This window comes from Corvus cornix, chromosome 3 (genome assembly GCF_000738735.6).
Source record: "Corvus cornix cornix isolate S_Up_H32 chromosome 3, ASM73873v5, whole genome shotgun sequence".
Lineage (NCBI taxonomy): Eukaryota > Metazoa > Chordata > Aves > Passeriformes > Corvidae > Corvus > Corvus cornix.
Genome location: NC_047056.1, coordinates 25145291 through 25161179, shown reverse-complemented (window position 1 = coordinate 25161179; position 15889 = coordinate 25145291). Strand labels below are relative to the sequence as shown.

Genomic DNA, 15889 nt, shown 5'->3' with positions numbered 1-15889 from the left:
AATCACATTTATTTGGCTGATGGCCCGGGATGCTCATTCAGGGTAGACTTTGAAATGTCACACCATACAGTAGCTATTTTGTACCAAGAGAAAAGTGATCCCTTTCCCCTTATTCCTTCAATTTTGTTTTATTGAAGACCAGCCAAAATCCCAACATTCTTCCTGCCTGGACTGTAAAATGCCTCTCACTCCTCCCATGGCTGCATCCATCCTGCTGCATGAGCAAATGTTGAGGTTGGTTTGCCCACTTAGAAACCCTTTAGGGCCAAAAGTTGTGCAACTCACCTGTTCATTTGGATGTTTAAAAAACCCTTGTGCCATTCAACATACTTTTTTTCTTTGTGAGCCTGCTGTCTCTGGGCCAACACAGTGGCTCAGGGTACTTCCCAGAAAAGCATTAGGGAGGTTCTGGAGAGGACCAGGCTCACCTCAGATTCCTGAAAAGCAGGCACTGTGTTTCTCTTATGTCAGCTCTAAGCTTGTCTCCCTGCTTAGCTGAGAGGAGAAATGGATTTTCCCAATAAAAGCTGTTCAGGGGACTCTGCATCTTTACTGGAGTTTAAAGGAATATACTGAGATCAGGGTATTAACGAACTGCTGAATTCAGTAGCTTACATTAAAAAGATGATCATATAAAACCATCATGAGGATTCATACTAAGCATAAAAATTGTTGTATATAAAACTAAAAAAGAAAAAAGAAAGCTGACTTGTATAGGACAAAATGAATATGTAACACACAAATACATAAATACATGTTATATATACACATACACAGTGGTAGTTTTAATACCTGTAGTGCAGCAGAAAGCCTTAATTATTTGTGTGGGGTGATTTAGCAGGCAAACTTTTTTTTCCCCTGAGAAGTAACTTTTAAGCCACTTCACATGGCTCCGAGACTGGGAACTGGTATCAGTGGGAAAGGGAAGAAATGAGAAATGTTTAGAAATACCAATGTTTTCAAACATAAATATTTCTATTTCTGGTTTGTTAAACCTGTTTTAATTCTTTTGGGTTCCTGTGGAGGAGTAAAACAGCCTAAAGGTAGGGCTTATGATGTAAAAGAGTGTTTGCTTTGACCTTGCCAAACCTATGAACTGACCAAGAGAGGTGACGGCTCCAGAGTGCAGTGCATGTTTTGCTTTTCTAATGTCTAGAAGATTCAATACATCAGAAATATAGCAAGAAAATTTCCTGCAGGGCAGTGGAGATGTCCTACTGACAAGAGGGAGCTGTATTCTTTTCTCATCACCTCATAAACTGTGGGGTTCTGACTGAGGATGTTAGGTAATGCTTGCCACAGACAGAACTCAAAGGGGGTATTACTTTCGTTGTATAACCCTTTGAGATCTGAGGCAGTATTGTTTAACAAAGCATATTGTTTTCCCCTCTTGCTTTTACGGAGCTTTGATGCTGATTTTAGAACTTGACAGCTGTGTTTAGACTTGTCTTACAGCTCTTGTACAGAGCGGGGGAAATAGAGATGTTTGGGGCAGCAGGTAACGTGAACTGTGTGGAGAGAATAAAGTCAAGATTTACCTTGGGAAACTGTGGAATTTGTCCACAATGACCAACTTCTAGCCACCCTCCTTTTGGGAGACTCCTTAGACATGAATGGGGTGGTGGTCCCTTATGACCCACCCAGAGCTGTGTGCCTCAGGGAGGGGCTCGTGGCCACTTATTACAATTATTGTTGAAAGGTGTGAGCTCTAGCTAGGCACCGTGCTTCAGAGGGGTTTCTGCCTTTGCTTGGGATTGTCATCCAGAAGATCTTAGGAGACCCCCAGGACTGCTTGATTTTCCCTGTGATGCTCTTAATTTTTGCAGTATTTAGGTATGAGTATTTTGTGTGGCAAAATAATTGGAGTGAAAGAGTAATTATTAGGAATGGTCTCTGAAAGAAAAAAAGGTCAGAATTTGTTACAGCTATTGTAATAAATAAAGAGAAAATGAACTTTTTGTCATTGTTCTCAAATCCCTGACATCAGTTCTTGTAGAATTGTGTGATTTTGTCCTTTATGGCATAAAGAAAGGTGTAAAGAGTTTGTATTTATTCAGTAGCTGCGTTTATAGGCCCACCTTTAAATAATTATGCATCTTGTTCAATATCTGAAAATTGTGATATTCTTCCATCTCTGCAAGTACCAGAGGAGAGTGTCTTGAATGAGTCAGTGGGACTGCACACAGAAAACCAGGGATTGGGCTGAATAGAAAAAGAATCAAAGGACATTAAAAACTAATTAAATAGAAGTTGGGCACAATCCTATTGAAGGTCTGAATATCTCGTCTCTCCTCTCTCATCGTCTCTCCTCTCTAATGTAGAAGAAGACCCAAGAATCTTAATTCTTCCCAACTTCTGCAAGGTACCACGCAAACAAGAGCTCTTAATGAATTTTGTGTCGCAATATTATTTGGTGTTCTTTTGAGAGAATGATGTTTCCATGGTGTTTGCTTAAGTCACAGCACTGAGGAGAGGCCTCCTGAGTTTCAGTAAGATTGTATCTAAAGGAAGGGGCAAACCCCCAGGTGCCTTCAGATGTTTCTTTCTATGATGTTTACATACATTCTTGTTTCCAAGATGGAGTGACTCTTATGGGCACAGAGCCCTGGGCAGCTTCTACAGCTTCTCTGTAGAAACACCACCTCCCCAGACCATGAGCTTGTCTATTCTGTACAAACACTTCTCCCACTCTGATATGGGATGCCTTCGACTTTGTTTTCTCACCTTCGTTCCAGAATTTCTCTACTTTTGGCAGCTGAAGGATGTGACATGATGAGCAATCCTTGCCGCCCATTGCACACACTTGCACACACTTTGAATTAATTTTTAACTGGGTATCAGGAACAAGGATAATTTAATGGCTACAACTTTTAACAATTTCACAACTGATCAGTTTAGCAGGAATGTAAAATCAGTATACTTCTAAGCCAATATAATATTGTCTGTTATGGGTTATAATTTGTATCCTCTATAAATCAAAATTAGCAGTTCAGAGGCTTTATTTGGGCACTGAGCGCAGAATCTGCATTTATTTTCAAAGAACAAAATGTACTACAGGATTCTCACTTCTAACATAAGATGTTAAGCATATCCCTATAACTTAGCCCTGAAGTTTCTCATTTTAGAGAGGAAAAATCTAAAAATCCTTAAAGTATTTTTTGATATAGAACCAGACCCGAATTTCATTGCTTGCACAGTTCTTCATTTTCAAACCACTGTGTTTGGTAGAAATGTCTGGAATGTGGAGTATTGTATTTAAAAATAAAACAAAACAATTCCTAATAGCTGCTCTATCATTTATCTAAACAAAATCCCATACCCACACCATTCTGGAAGCAGAGAGTAGTGAGGATGGGAGAAGTAGTGGAAAAAAAAAAAAGAATTCGGAGTAAAACTGTGTATACAGTGGCCAGAATTAATCACTCTGCGGTTTGGAACAAAGATGAAAATATAAATTAAACAAAACTGCTTTTATCCCACAACATAGTTAAAATGCTAGTGCAAGAATTCAGAGGGTGCAGTGTTTAGTTCCAAAGAAACCTTTATAAAAGACCAGGAAGCCACTTCTGCTTGGTTAGCCTTATACTAAGGATCAAAGCAGAAAGGTATCTCATTTCCATATATAACTTTGAAGTATTTTGTAAAGAAATTCAGAAAATGTGTCTTAGAGTAATTCTTACCAGGCTGCCTTGCATCAGAACAATAAGTAAAAACTATAATGTCTCTTTGCTGGAAGATGTGCCAGTACTGTATTGTTCAAAACTTCTTCATCTGTCTCTAGTAATTCTTGGTTTGTGAAGACCAAGAAAGAGTCAGACAGGTTTTTTATTGCCTTAGGATAACTTTTTTTTCCTCTGCTCTCATAAACTTTCCATATGCTTCTACATCCATGTCTTGTTTTCAATTTTAGTGAAGGTTTTTATTTGGAGTCTCATAAAATTCTAATTTATTGCAGCTTCTTTTTATAAAATGCAGAGGGAAGGAGGGGAGTATTGAGATAGCATGTGCAAGGCAGTCCCAAGGAATGCATTTGAGAATTTATAATGTTGGGTAGTTTATCAAGCCCTTCTTCAGTTATTGGCAACGACTTTTCCTAACTCCCTAACCTATGATCATGTGTTCTCATGGTGTATATAGAAAAAACAAGTGGCTACCTAAGCACACTAATATATGATCTTTTTTTGGGGAGTACAGAATTCAAGTGCTGAACTTCTGAATCAGATAGACCATATTGCTGCATAATATCTCTACTGAGAGGTGGCAAGGAAAACCTGCCCTCCCAATATGCCACATCTGGCACTACTTGGTAATAACTTCTCATGCATTTTTGTGCATGATGGTCCTTGGAATCTACTTAAATCAGGAACAGGAATGTCAGCTTAACAAGTAGTTGCTGGTTTTGCCAGCATAAACGAGTGCATTGCTAGCACAAGGAAAGGCATTTCTGAATCTTTCCTCTTGTAGGGCAGAAGCCAGAGCAGAAAGTTATAAGATGCCTGGGATACCAAAATCAACATTATGAGAGACCTGAGGAACATCCGAGAGCACAGAGAACTCCCAGATCTCTGTTTCTTGTGCACATGGGCTCCTGCACACAAAGAGGTGTCAAAGGACAGCCTATTTGATACACCCAATGGGAACAGAGGACCAAACATGCTAAAATGTTCATGGACTCGCACATCACTTGTTTTGCATTTTTACATTTGGTCTTGGATAGCACAACAGGTCTTCAAACTCATATCAGTCTATTTAAGTAAGAAAGTCATCTTTCCTACTTATGCATTCCCAGAGAGTGAGGGGAAATCAGGTAAAAGAGCCCCCCCGTACATGATGTGCTCCTAAAGCTGTCAGTTCTCACTGTCCTGTTGGGGACTGATTTCCATCAGTGTGCACCATTTTTTGAATACTCATAAGAAATAAGATAGGAGTGACAGATCCCTCTGGAAGTCACTGATGACAACTGACCCTTTCCTAGTTTAGGAGCAGAGTGTGTGCCTTTGAGGGAGCAGGAATACCTCCAGGCTTACCTACTCATGCTCTGTTCAGAATTGACTCAGAACCAAACTGAACAAAAAGGAACAAAGTCTATTTCCCAACGGCAGAGCTGTTTTCCTTTTTTTCCTTTCTGGTGTTAAGTTGACTAATCTAAATGAAAACCTCACACTTCAAATAGTGAAGAGTTGTGGTGCTAATGTGTTACCATGGTTCAAAGTTACTGCGAAATTTCAAGTAGTCCCTGACTTCAGCAGAATGAACACAACCTTTTTTGAGCAAGGAGTTACATCACTTTTACATAACTATGTGATGCACTGAAAATACCTGTGAAAACAACTGTCCAGAGTTAAGGGTTTAGTGCACCAGCACAACCTACACAAAAGGTGTACCAGTAGTTTAAGAATTTTGTGCAAATCACACATATACTTTTGTGTATATTGTATGTTTGATATACATGTAAACATTTATATGCACAGACATGCGGGTATTTTCTGAATATGTTCTTCTTTGTGAACATGAACCCCTTCCCACTCTGTACATGTTGTGGTATATCAGTAATACAGCACTTGTGATGTTTAAATATTTGGGGAGAAGACCCTCCTGGAAAAAGTTCATAGCGGTGGGTCAACCTAAGTAATGGAAGAGAAATTCAAGTCCCACACACATAGCACATTTGAAGTCTATTCTTGCAGGGGCTGCAAGGAAATATGAGAGCTGCTCTGCTGGAGAGAAGCTACTGGGCACTGGACCCTTTTTTTCTCTTCTAAATAAAACATAGAATAGGCTTTTAACTGCCTTTTCTCCATAATAGCTACTTAACCCTGTTCATTAACATTAAGGAAAAAAAAAGAAAATTCCAAGAAAAATTCCTATTCAGAGTAAAAAATATAAATTAAACCAAAGTGCGCAATGCACACCCTTTTCTTTCCTTCCTGTTTTGTTTGGTGTTTTCTAGCTCTGCTTTTTGGACAGCTGAATGGGGGCTGGGAAAGTGTTTACAATATTTTCACATGATTGAGATGGCAGAGTTCTTGCACTCTGTGAAAGGCCTTCTGTTTTCAGATGGCATTGAAAGTTTACCGTCTTTCCAGACAAAAGGAAGAGAGCTCGTTGCCAGCGGATGAGTAATGGGCATGGCCTCCGCACAATACCGCCTATCCAGTCCTAAATCTACATGGTGTTCTTAGGCTTCCCGGCTTCTCCAAAGCAACCTTTGTCTCTGCTCTGGGAGACCAAAACTGCTCGTTGGGCAAGTGGGGATGCAGCCAAGAGGGGAAGGCTCAGTGACAACAGTTGCTCAGTGCTCACTGCCCAGTATCTGCCTCCTCACCACGCCGCTATAATAGTTGGGAACCCATCAACAATTGAGCATCTTCTATACAAATATGTTGCAGACCATCTGTATACTTTTCAGTTCCAGAAGATTCCAGTAACTCACTAAGTTTTAATACATTTTTTCTTCTTGTTAATCTGACAGGCTGCCCTGAGATAAGTAATTAAAGCAAAAGCCTGACATAATTTTTTCGGAACTAAAACTGCACAGAAGTTGCCAATTCCTGTATTTATTTTCTTACAAGAAACTTGAAGCAGGCATTTTCCTCTGTTAACAATTTTTAGGTTCTATCAAGTCATCTTTTTTGTTTTTTGTCAGAAAACTATTTTAGTGAAAATGATTGCTAACACAATCTTAGAAAATACTTGAACAGACAATTCTGAAGTTTTTCCAGAGAATTTGTGCACTTGTTGGTGTTATAGAGACCAGTAGGTAATATTTTCTTGTTTCTCTTATAAAGCTTCCTAGAGCTTGTCTATTTGGAATTTATCTATATGTGTATATGTGTATGTAGGCTATGTGTGGGGCATGTATGTGTGTGTAAGCATGTCTCTCTTTGTGTACCTGTCTAAAAGAACTTGCATTTCACTGTGCTATAAAGGGCATGAAGAAGAGCTTTCTAAGAATTAACTAAGCATTCATTAACTGCACTTAATTTTGACTGTGTGCTTGGCTAAGAATTGTCAGTATTAGGTTCTTATTCTTTCATTCTAATTTGGTGTTGCATAGCGACCGATGTATTGTGGTCAGGAAAATTGAAGTAAAGACTTTAGGAGATACAAGATTTCTTAAGGATTGGTTATAGCTGGTATCAGCAATTTACTGATTAACCTGTAGTAACCTGTAGGGCTGACAGTCCTGGGTACACAAGCAATGCATTAAGGTTATTAGCAAAACAATTTTCTAAATTACCTGAATGGAGCTCTCAAGGTAACTAATTCTATTCTTTGGACTTTTTTTCCTTTCCCCCCTCCCCTTCCCCCCCCCCTTTTTTTTTTTTTTGAGGAGTTAACCATCTAAAGCAGCATTAAAATAATCTGGCTTCATTTCCTCTGCTGAAAGAGCAAGTCAGCTGAAATTTGGACATTTTTCTGAAAGGAGGGGGAAAAACTAGGTAGTTTTTGTTTTAAAGAGCATGACATATACATTCCACTCTGGTGCCTTTAAAGGGGACTTCCCTGTTTTAAATGCCCTTGAGCAGAGAAATACCAACACCTCTTAATTGTTTAATATATTACAGCCTAAAACATTTACTGAAGTGCTTTCCAAGTATTTCACTGTTCCAGGTGCTTGGTCCTGCACCTTCTAAAATAATAGGCTATTTCCCCTCAGTTTTCCTGTACTTGGTGCCACAATGAAACATATGCTCTCTATCAAGGGAAGGGGAAGTGAGGGAAGTAAGTGGGATGCCTGACATTGGTGCTGGTGCTTGCGGCACACACAGAGCTCTCTGTCTTGCACCACAGAGCTGCTAAAGAGTGAGAAAGTAGCATGGCTTGTGCTTGGGCTGTAATAACCAAGGAGAAAAATATCATATTGTTAAGCATTTGAGTGTCACTCTGCACAAAGACCCCTTATCACTGTGTCCTCTGAGAAGCACCACAAAAAGAATAATAATTCTACTAATCAGGAGGGCTGAACATACACCGGTGCACAGTACAGCTGTCTTGCAGCTGCTTTAGGGCCATGCTCCAAAATGCATTTATTCTTGCATGGAGGTGCCATGAAGCCAAAGTCTAATGTCTGTCACATGTAACTATGTTCCAGACTGAGGCAAAAAGAATATTTGGAAAAAAGATTACACCTTATTTTGATCCAATAGGGACAAAGCAAGATACAGTTTTCTTGGCCTGTACTTAAATAATTTATTTTTCAGCTTGTTTGGCCAAAATGAACTGAGGTTTTTCCCCACTCAAGAAATAAATCTCCTGATACAGTAATACAGAGCACTTAGGGCTCCCTTGGTTCTGTGACATAACAGGATTTGAGCTGCTCTGTCACTCTTATCAGCACGTCGTGCCTCTGCTCAGAGTCTGGGGTGCCTTGTGCTCATGAGCTGTGCAGTGCAGCCATGCCACGAGCACAGATAACCCAACACACTGGGACTCAGTGCGTGGGCACCAAGGAAAACTGGGCAGGCAAAGGGACTTTGTCTGGAAATGCATCCTCAAAGTCCCTTCTCCTTCTTGAAAACCCTCCCTGCTGTGCAAATGCAGGCTAACGCAAATTGTTTAGAGAGCTGGGGTCTCAGACACTTCTAATAGTTCTGTGTAAGGGAGCAGCAGCTGGATGGTTTCCAGTAAGAAGCTGGAGGGAGAGAGGCTCTGTCTGGCCCGAGGGAGGAGATAATGTGAAGTTAAACAATTCTGTGAGAGTGCAGGACTGAATCTTTCCGTGGCTGCAGTCTCCATCAAGCACTTCCCAGCACAGTTGCCTGCCATCCCTTTGAACCCATGTCTCCCATGTGACAGAGCAGTGGTCTGGCTGCTGAGCCACTAGACTAATATTGTTCTTTTAATCTCACAAAAATGTGTTATAAAAGAGTTGGATTCACATGAGAAATTAAGTATAAGATCTGTCCTCATAAAGACATTATACCATGAATGCTCTCTTTCTGCTGGCTGCAAGAATAGGTGGCTCAAGGGTGAAAGGGTAGCATTTACATTTAAATACACCTATTGGAATTGCACAAACAGAAGGCTAAAACTACTGCTCCCTCTCTGAATGCTTTTAGAGTTTGATGCTTTTTTTTACGTAGTAGCATCTTTTTTTTTTTTTTAATGTAATCAAAAAAGGGAATTGAAATCCTTAAGATGCCACAAAATAAAGTAAAGGAGGTCTTTGTGCCAGCAAGGTAAATGAACCTTTTCAAAGTATTTTACTTTTTTCATCTGTATGTTCCACTCAGGAGGCGAAATCCAGATTTCGACCAGAGCTTTCTCTGCTGTTACACTAACTGGTAGTGCTTGCTGGGTGGATGATGTTTACATTTCCCAGACAAAATGAAATGCACTTTTTTTTTTTTTTTTTTGGTATCTGCCAAACCCAGATTTACCCTGTGATAAAACAGAAAGCTCCATAACACCTGGGGAAAACAGAAACTGAAATAGCTTGGAAAGGGAATTTTGTGCAAGGGTAGCCTGGCAGCCAGGGTGCAAGTTCAGTGAAACCCTTTAAATGGACCTGCTTGACCCTGGCCAGGGCTTACTCCCTTTCCTGTCCAACATCTTCCTCCCCTCTGTGCAGTGACAGAGGCTTATGGGCTGGTGTTGCAAAAGCTCTGGTCTTACCTTTGCTCATTGGGATCTCTGACTGAAGAAAAAAGAAAAAGAAAATGAAAAGCAGAAAAACCTGAAATGTATTTTCTTTGATTTTTTTTCTTCACAATTTTTGATGGCTCTTTTATCACGATTTTGCACTACCCTCACAAGGGCCAAACCCAAAAAGCATGAACAAATACCTTAATGTACAGTGTAGCTGGAAATCAGAAATCAGGAGCTCCATGCTGAACAATTTTGCACATACTCCCTGATATGTATTAAATTACTACACAACATATAGCTAATTACACGAATCATTAAACATGTTCCAGATACCTCTGAACATTTAAGAATTTGAAATCCAGATCTGGATGTGCCAGTTTCTTAATATGTAGTTAATAATTTTTCCTTTGAATATGTATGTAAAACTGCTATCTTAATATATAACCTTGGCCAGTGTGGAATATAATTAATTTTTTAAAAAAATAATCAAATTATATGGACTTTGGAATCTCTACAGAGTGAGATGATAGCATCGTCAAAATGCATGCAAAGAAAGGAAGAATGAAGGAATCCATATCTCCATGTTCAGGAGCCCTTTATGGGTCTTTTTTTCAGAGTATATTTGACTGTCTTTTGTTTGGTTTTTTTACAGTTTTGCCCTTTACAACACTGAGTGTCTGTATAAAAAAACCCTGTGTGTTCCTTTGTCTTCCTAGTCTAGCAAGTCCTATTCCTCCTAGTAAGTCTTCCTAGCTTCCTGTCTAAGAAATGCTGAATAATTTTTTCCTTTATACTTTCTTGATTTTTAATAATTTTATGCCATCTACTCATCAGTTATCTTTTTCTCCAAGCCAAGGAAACCTCTGCCACATAAACCCTCCATGTAGAGAAGCTTTTCTACATGTTAGATAATCCTTGTTGCACCCTGTTTTAGCTCTCGTCCTTCTGCTATGCCCTTTTGGAGGTGAGGGGGTCAGAGATGTGCTCAGTATTCACCCTGAGCATCCTCTACATTGTTATTCTTCCCTTCAAAAGGACTCTTGAAATCCTGTGTGCTGTCTGACTGCCAGCGAGCAGACTTTCACATGGAGTTTAGAGGTCCATTTTAAGGTGGAATTATTCTCATGGCCCGTGGATTCATAGGGTCTCATTACCTGATTTCAGAGGATTTCATGTCTTCTGCAAGGCAGTTTAGGACAGCCTAAATTTCATACCTGTGTTTTGAACTTACAGTGCAATGAAGGTGCCTCAGTGCTCTTGAACAAGAAATCCCTTCCAGCGAGCCAATAGTCAATATTATGCACCTCATCCCATTGAAAATTTAGGCAAAAATTATCTTCTGAGTAATAAAATAGAAAGTAAAGCTAGTATTCAACAAGTAGAGGGGATGGTAGATGTTCTGAGATTCTGGTTCCTGGCCTCAGTTTCCTGTTTTCAATAGTAGTGTAACATGAAATGCTAAGTTCTTTCCAAGAGAAAGAACCAGAATCAATCTACTACCACTCTTTGGGAGGTAAGTAATTTCTCTTGTTTCTGGAGAAACCTTGTCAGGTTTCCCTTCCAGGCCAAAGAAGGAAGCCTGTAGTTGCTTTTGGGTTTTCATATCATTAGACTGTGGTCAGAAGATGGTGCAAGTTTCTGTTTGAGGTTAGAATCAGACACCTCCATTCAAATTCAGGCAATATTATTGGATATGGGCTGAGAAGTTTATGCTAAAAGTTTAGTATCATGAAGTTATATCAAGCATAGCTCAACTACAATCAAATATTTATTTCCTAGTTTGAGGCTCTCGTTTTACGCTCTGAATAAATAAAGTACAGCTTGAGCAAACACAGGTTTTGAGACAAGTGCAAGCTCTACTTAGAAGTTAACAACCTGATTTCTCTCTCACACCACTTTTACGGTCATTTAGCTCCATTGACTTTGGTGGAATGAGTCCTGATTTACAGCATTGCTTCAGTGCAGGTTTAAAGCCGTGCTACACAATAGCAATGCTGGTGTCAGGTCTTTGGGAGCAAAGTGTCTTTGCATTGTGCTTGCCACAGTAGAATCAGGTCTGAGGCCCTGAAGAAAATCTTTATTAAGTCTAGATCCATAGAGAACACATTTTCCAAAAATTATTTTGGTTTTTCATTTGTGGCATTATTTTATCATTTAATATCGGTTAAAAGGTTTGGTTTTTTGGTTTTTTTTTCTCCAGTGATTTGTTACTAACCAAGGTAATCCTGGGGTTTCAGATCAGAAATATAGGTCAGAGGTTTACAAAGTCCATATTTGTGTGTAATTTTGGTTGGAACAGATACCATAAAACTGAAATTAAAAAATGCTGTTAAATTTAAAAACAGAAGCCCAGCAACTAAACACATAGAATTAGTAATTTTAGGCATGACTTGGAAATTAGTTTATCTCCTGTCATCTCTCCTAAGTGTGATTGTAAGTTTGCGCACAATGGGCTACCATTTCTTCAGTTTAATGTGCACCACCCTAGGAGGTCTCCTGTGCTGCTTCTCACCTCATATTGACTTCCTAGTGTAGAGCAGGCAGGAAAAAAACTTCTGAGTGAATGCATCTGATCAAGCAATGAGAATCTGTGCTGTTAGCTTGACTCATGTTGACACAAAATACAGTGGGAAAGCTAAGCAAGGTGAACACAGTAAACTTTCAGTCTGCTTCACTGCTAGGTAGATACAACCTTGCCTGCTGGAGTTCTCCTTTAGGATCTTTAGCTTGTGTAGGCTGAGGATATGGAAGAGCACATGTGCTTTTGATGTCTGTCTGGTGTACTGCTTAAATTGCCAGAGTTCACTTTTCACAGTCCTTAGTCTGTCACTGGGGAGCTGTAGAATGATCTTCCTTGTGAGCCAGCCCTTGTCTTCTTATCCAGTGCAATGGCCATGTTCTTTGGAGAAGAGATCAGCTCTCTTCTCTTTCCCCTTAACATAATCTGAAGCGCGGTAGGAACATCAGGAAGGCAGAGCAGCATTAAAAAGAAGGATTTGTTTCCTGAGAGATGGCATTGTTTCTCAGTTCCCAGCAGCAGAAACTTTAAACTAATAACCTTTCCAGAGCATGTAAGCCAGGTGAGCCCAAGACTCATGTTCATTTTGATGATTTGATATTTTGTTATGATTATTTCTAGCAGGGGCAATGTTTTGCAACATCATATTAATGATAATAATAAATAAAACCATTCTTCCCTTTCTCCCCCCAAAAACCAACTTCCACTATGGTTATTTACTCAATAGGTCTTGGGGGGCCTCTAGGCTGTTACATTTGTCAGGGTCAGCGCAAGACAGACCCTGCTGAGAGAACCAGGTACCTGTAGTGCCACTTCTGTGTTTGTCTTCCTCCCCCTTGCCCAAATCCTGACTTTAGGGAGGGAACAGATTTTTTTTCTTATGTGCCTGGCTTGCTGGGAGAGCCACATAGCTGTGGTCTGTTTGCTCAACATTAGCTGTGCTGCCCAAGTGTGAAAGCAAGCATAGAGTGTAGATCTCAGACTTCTGTGGGATCTGGAGCAGATCCATGAGGAATGCTACTGTTTTCAGCACTTCCCTTGCTCTGCCTAAGACCAGGCACACTGAGATATGAATGTTGTTACAGCTGCCACACACTATATATAAGCCTCATGTTGATGATTATTGCTTTAAACTAGAAGGTCTTTGTTTAAAAATGTTTCCTTCCATCTGGAACCTACCAGGTTGTGTTATACTTAAAGTAATGCTTTCTATTTTTAATGTTGTTAACAGTGTACCTGGGATTTACATAATATAACAGTTTGTATTTATTAAAATATACTGTAAATTTATTTATTTATTGTGCAGACAGCTTTACAGCAATGGAGAAATAGCCCCAAATTAATTGAAACTAATTAGCCTATTCATTTTTCAATTGTTTGTATAATTTTCTGTTTTTGTTTCTTTATTACTTCTAGGTCTGTTTTGATCCACTCCCTTTTCTTTAAAATATAATGAGCTCTGTTGCATTTCAGAGAGCTGCATGGTCAGCTTTTCTTCAAAATATAATGAACTCTGTTGCATTTTAGAGAGCTGCATGATCAACTCATGTCACTTCTGTCACCCTGCTGAAGGCCATGTCACACTGCCAAAGCTTGGAAGCACTGACTGCTGGCTTCATCAAGACTGGAAGGAAAGGAAGACCTGGACACATTGACTACATCTAAACTATTAAACAAAATTAGTCAGAGACTTTTCCTGGAGGCCAACTGGCATGAAAGAGCTTCAATCCATGCAGCTAAACTCTCTTGCCCTCCAAATCACAGTGGCCACATCCAAAACATCTATTGGAGATGGCTGGTGCCTGACCTGGGTCAATACCCAAGCTGTGCTTGGCATTGTCTGGAAGAGCATTAGCAGGCTTGCACCAAAACCATGCCAGGGACCAGTTTAGTACTATGGATGGTTTCAGGCTCATGCCTTGCTGGTCTTGTTTAGTTTATTTAGTTCCAGAGGGAAGCCTCAGTAATTCTGCCAGGAGTCAACAGGAAACCCCTACTAGCCTCAGTGACCAGAAGCTGCTGAGAAGTATAATTATTAGGTTGTTCACCTCCTTCACATTTGGATTCTTTTTCTCATTTTACTTTTTACCAAGTGAGCACTGAAAATTTTTGAAATCTCAAAGAATAATAAAATTGGGTTGTTTCCTGCACAAAACTTTTTAGTTTTGAACTACCAAGAGGTTTTTCACACAAGCTGAGCTTCTGGAAAAGCCAGCTTCAGCTCTCTTCCCTGATAAAGGATCTCCTATGGCTTTGAGCAATGTGATCAGTGCCCTGTTTGGATAAAGGGGTAAAAAGCAATGAGGTGTTGAGACACAAACACACCAGGTGCTTGTGATCACACAAGCATGCTAAACTGATGTGAACATACAACTCCCTTTGATTTCTGTGGCAACTTATTTCATATGTCTGAGAAGGCAATTTATTTTAAACCCTGCAAAAAGGACATGAGTATGTTGTTATATCAGGATCCTTTCAAAGTCAGAGCACTGGGGGTGGGTTTGGATAAGCCTGATGTGTCCTTCATACAGTGTGAGGTAGTTTGCAGAGCTCGTGTTCTGTGTTTCTAGAGCTAACTCTGTGCAGTGTTACCCCAATTATCCCATGGAACACTGTACTTCACAGTACTGTGTTATACTTCTGCCTTCAGCAACATAAATCAGAATCAGGCAATTAATGCCTGAATCTTTTTCTCTATTCTGAAGATAAGTGAAGGCTGTGAAGGCTGAGTAGTTTTAAAAAGCTCATCATACAAAATTATTGTATTAGGCCATGCTGTATTACTGAGGTTACAGAAAATTACCAAGTTGTATTGAATTAAACCATGATTTTCCAATGATCTCAGCAACAGCAGAATTGGGACAATTTAATCATTGCGTTATCAGTTTGGTAGGTAACTACTATCCTCAATTGTTGCTCTGAATGAAAAAGACTGTATTGTTTTATCCAGAAGGTTTCTAATTTCCAGCACTAGCCCTTACTTTTCTTAGAGCTCAGCCATACTGAATTTCTGAAGCTGACAAGTACTGATTTCAACAACATTTAAGGCAATACATATTTTGCTTCAAGTTTGCTGCAGGCTGAGTGTGCTCCTAATTAATGTGGTCACTAGATGTGCAGCACCTTGCTGAACTATTAGAGCTTGATTGTGTACTTTTACCCTGTGTTCCTTTTTGGGTAAAAAGACTGTTTCTTAATTATCTATTCGTGGATCAGTCTTATAAAGGAGGTTGTAGAGCCTTACACGTGCATTGTCATACCTGGCCCAGGCTGTGCAAACCTTATTTAATGAAAATGTTATGAAGCAAAGAACAAGCTGTTGCCCAGAATGATATACTCAGAAATTGGTATTTCTTTACTGAGCTGGATTTTGAAAAGCAGGAAGTATGGCAAAACAGAGGAGGAACATTTGACTTTATCTAATTCTGCCTCCCTTTTCCTTCCCTTTTCCGTCTTGCCCCTCAATCTTGAAGCACTCTCCCATGGATGCTTGCGTATGGTAGTGGCTCTACTCAGGCCCACTGAGACCAGTGCATCAGTTAAGGTTTGTAAGGCCAGAATGTGTTTATTTTTGCAGTCTGATCTTGTGAGAAACTGAGGAGGGCTTGCATCTCCCTCCTACTGATAACGGTGGTGTTGAAAGAGCTCAGTACATTCCAGGGCAAAGCCTTGGAGGCTGCTGGTTAGAGAGCTGCTAACTCTCCTTTGGAAGTACATGCAGATTCCTTTGGCCTTCACTGAGGGAAAGCCTGGCTCCCCACTGAAAAAAGAGAAAAGAAA

General features: G+C 39.8%; 1 long non-coding RNA gene across 7 annotated transcripts in view; it reads left to right on the top strand.

The window, feature by feature from the left end:
- Positions 1–15889, top strand: part of LOC120411735 — a 113998-nt gene extending 98109 nt beyond the window's left edge. For all 7 annotated transcript variants that reach the window (XR_005604243.1, XR_005604241.1, XR_005604239.1 and 4 more), the window contains one exon: positions 13637–15889. This is a non-coding gene — a long non-coding RNA (uncharacterized LOC120411735). The remainder of the gene's footprint in view (positions 1–13636) is intronic.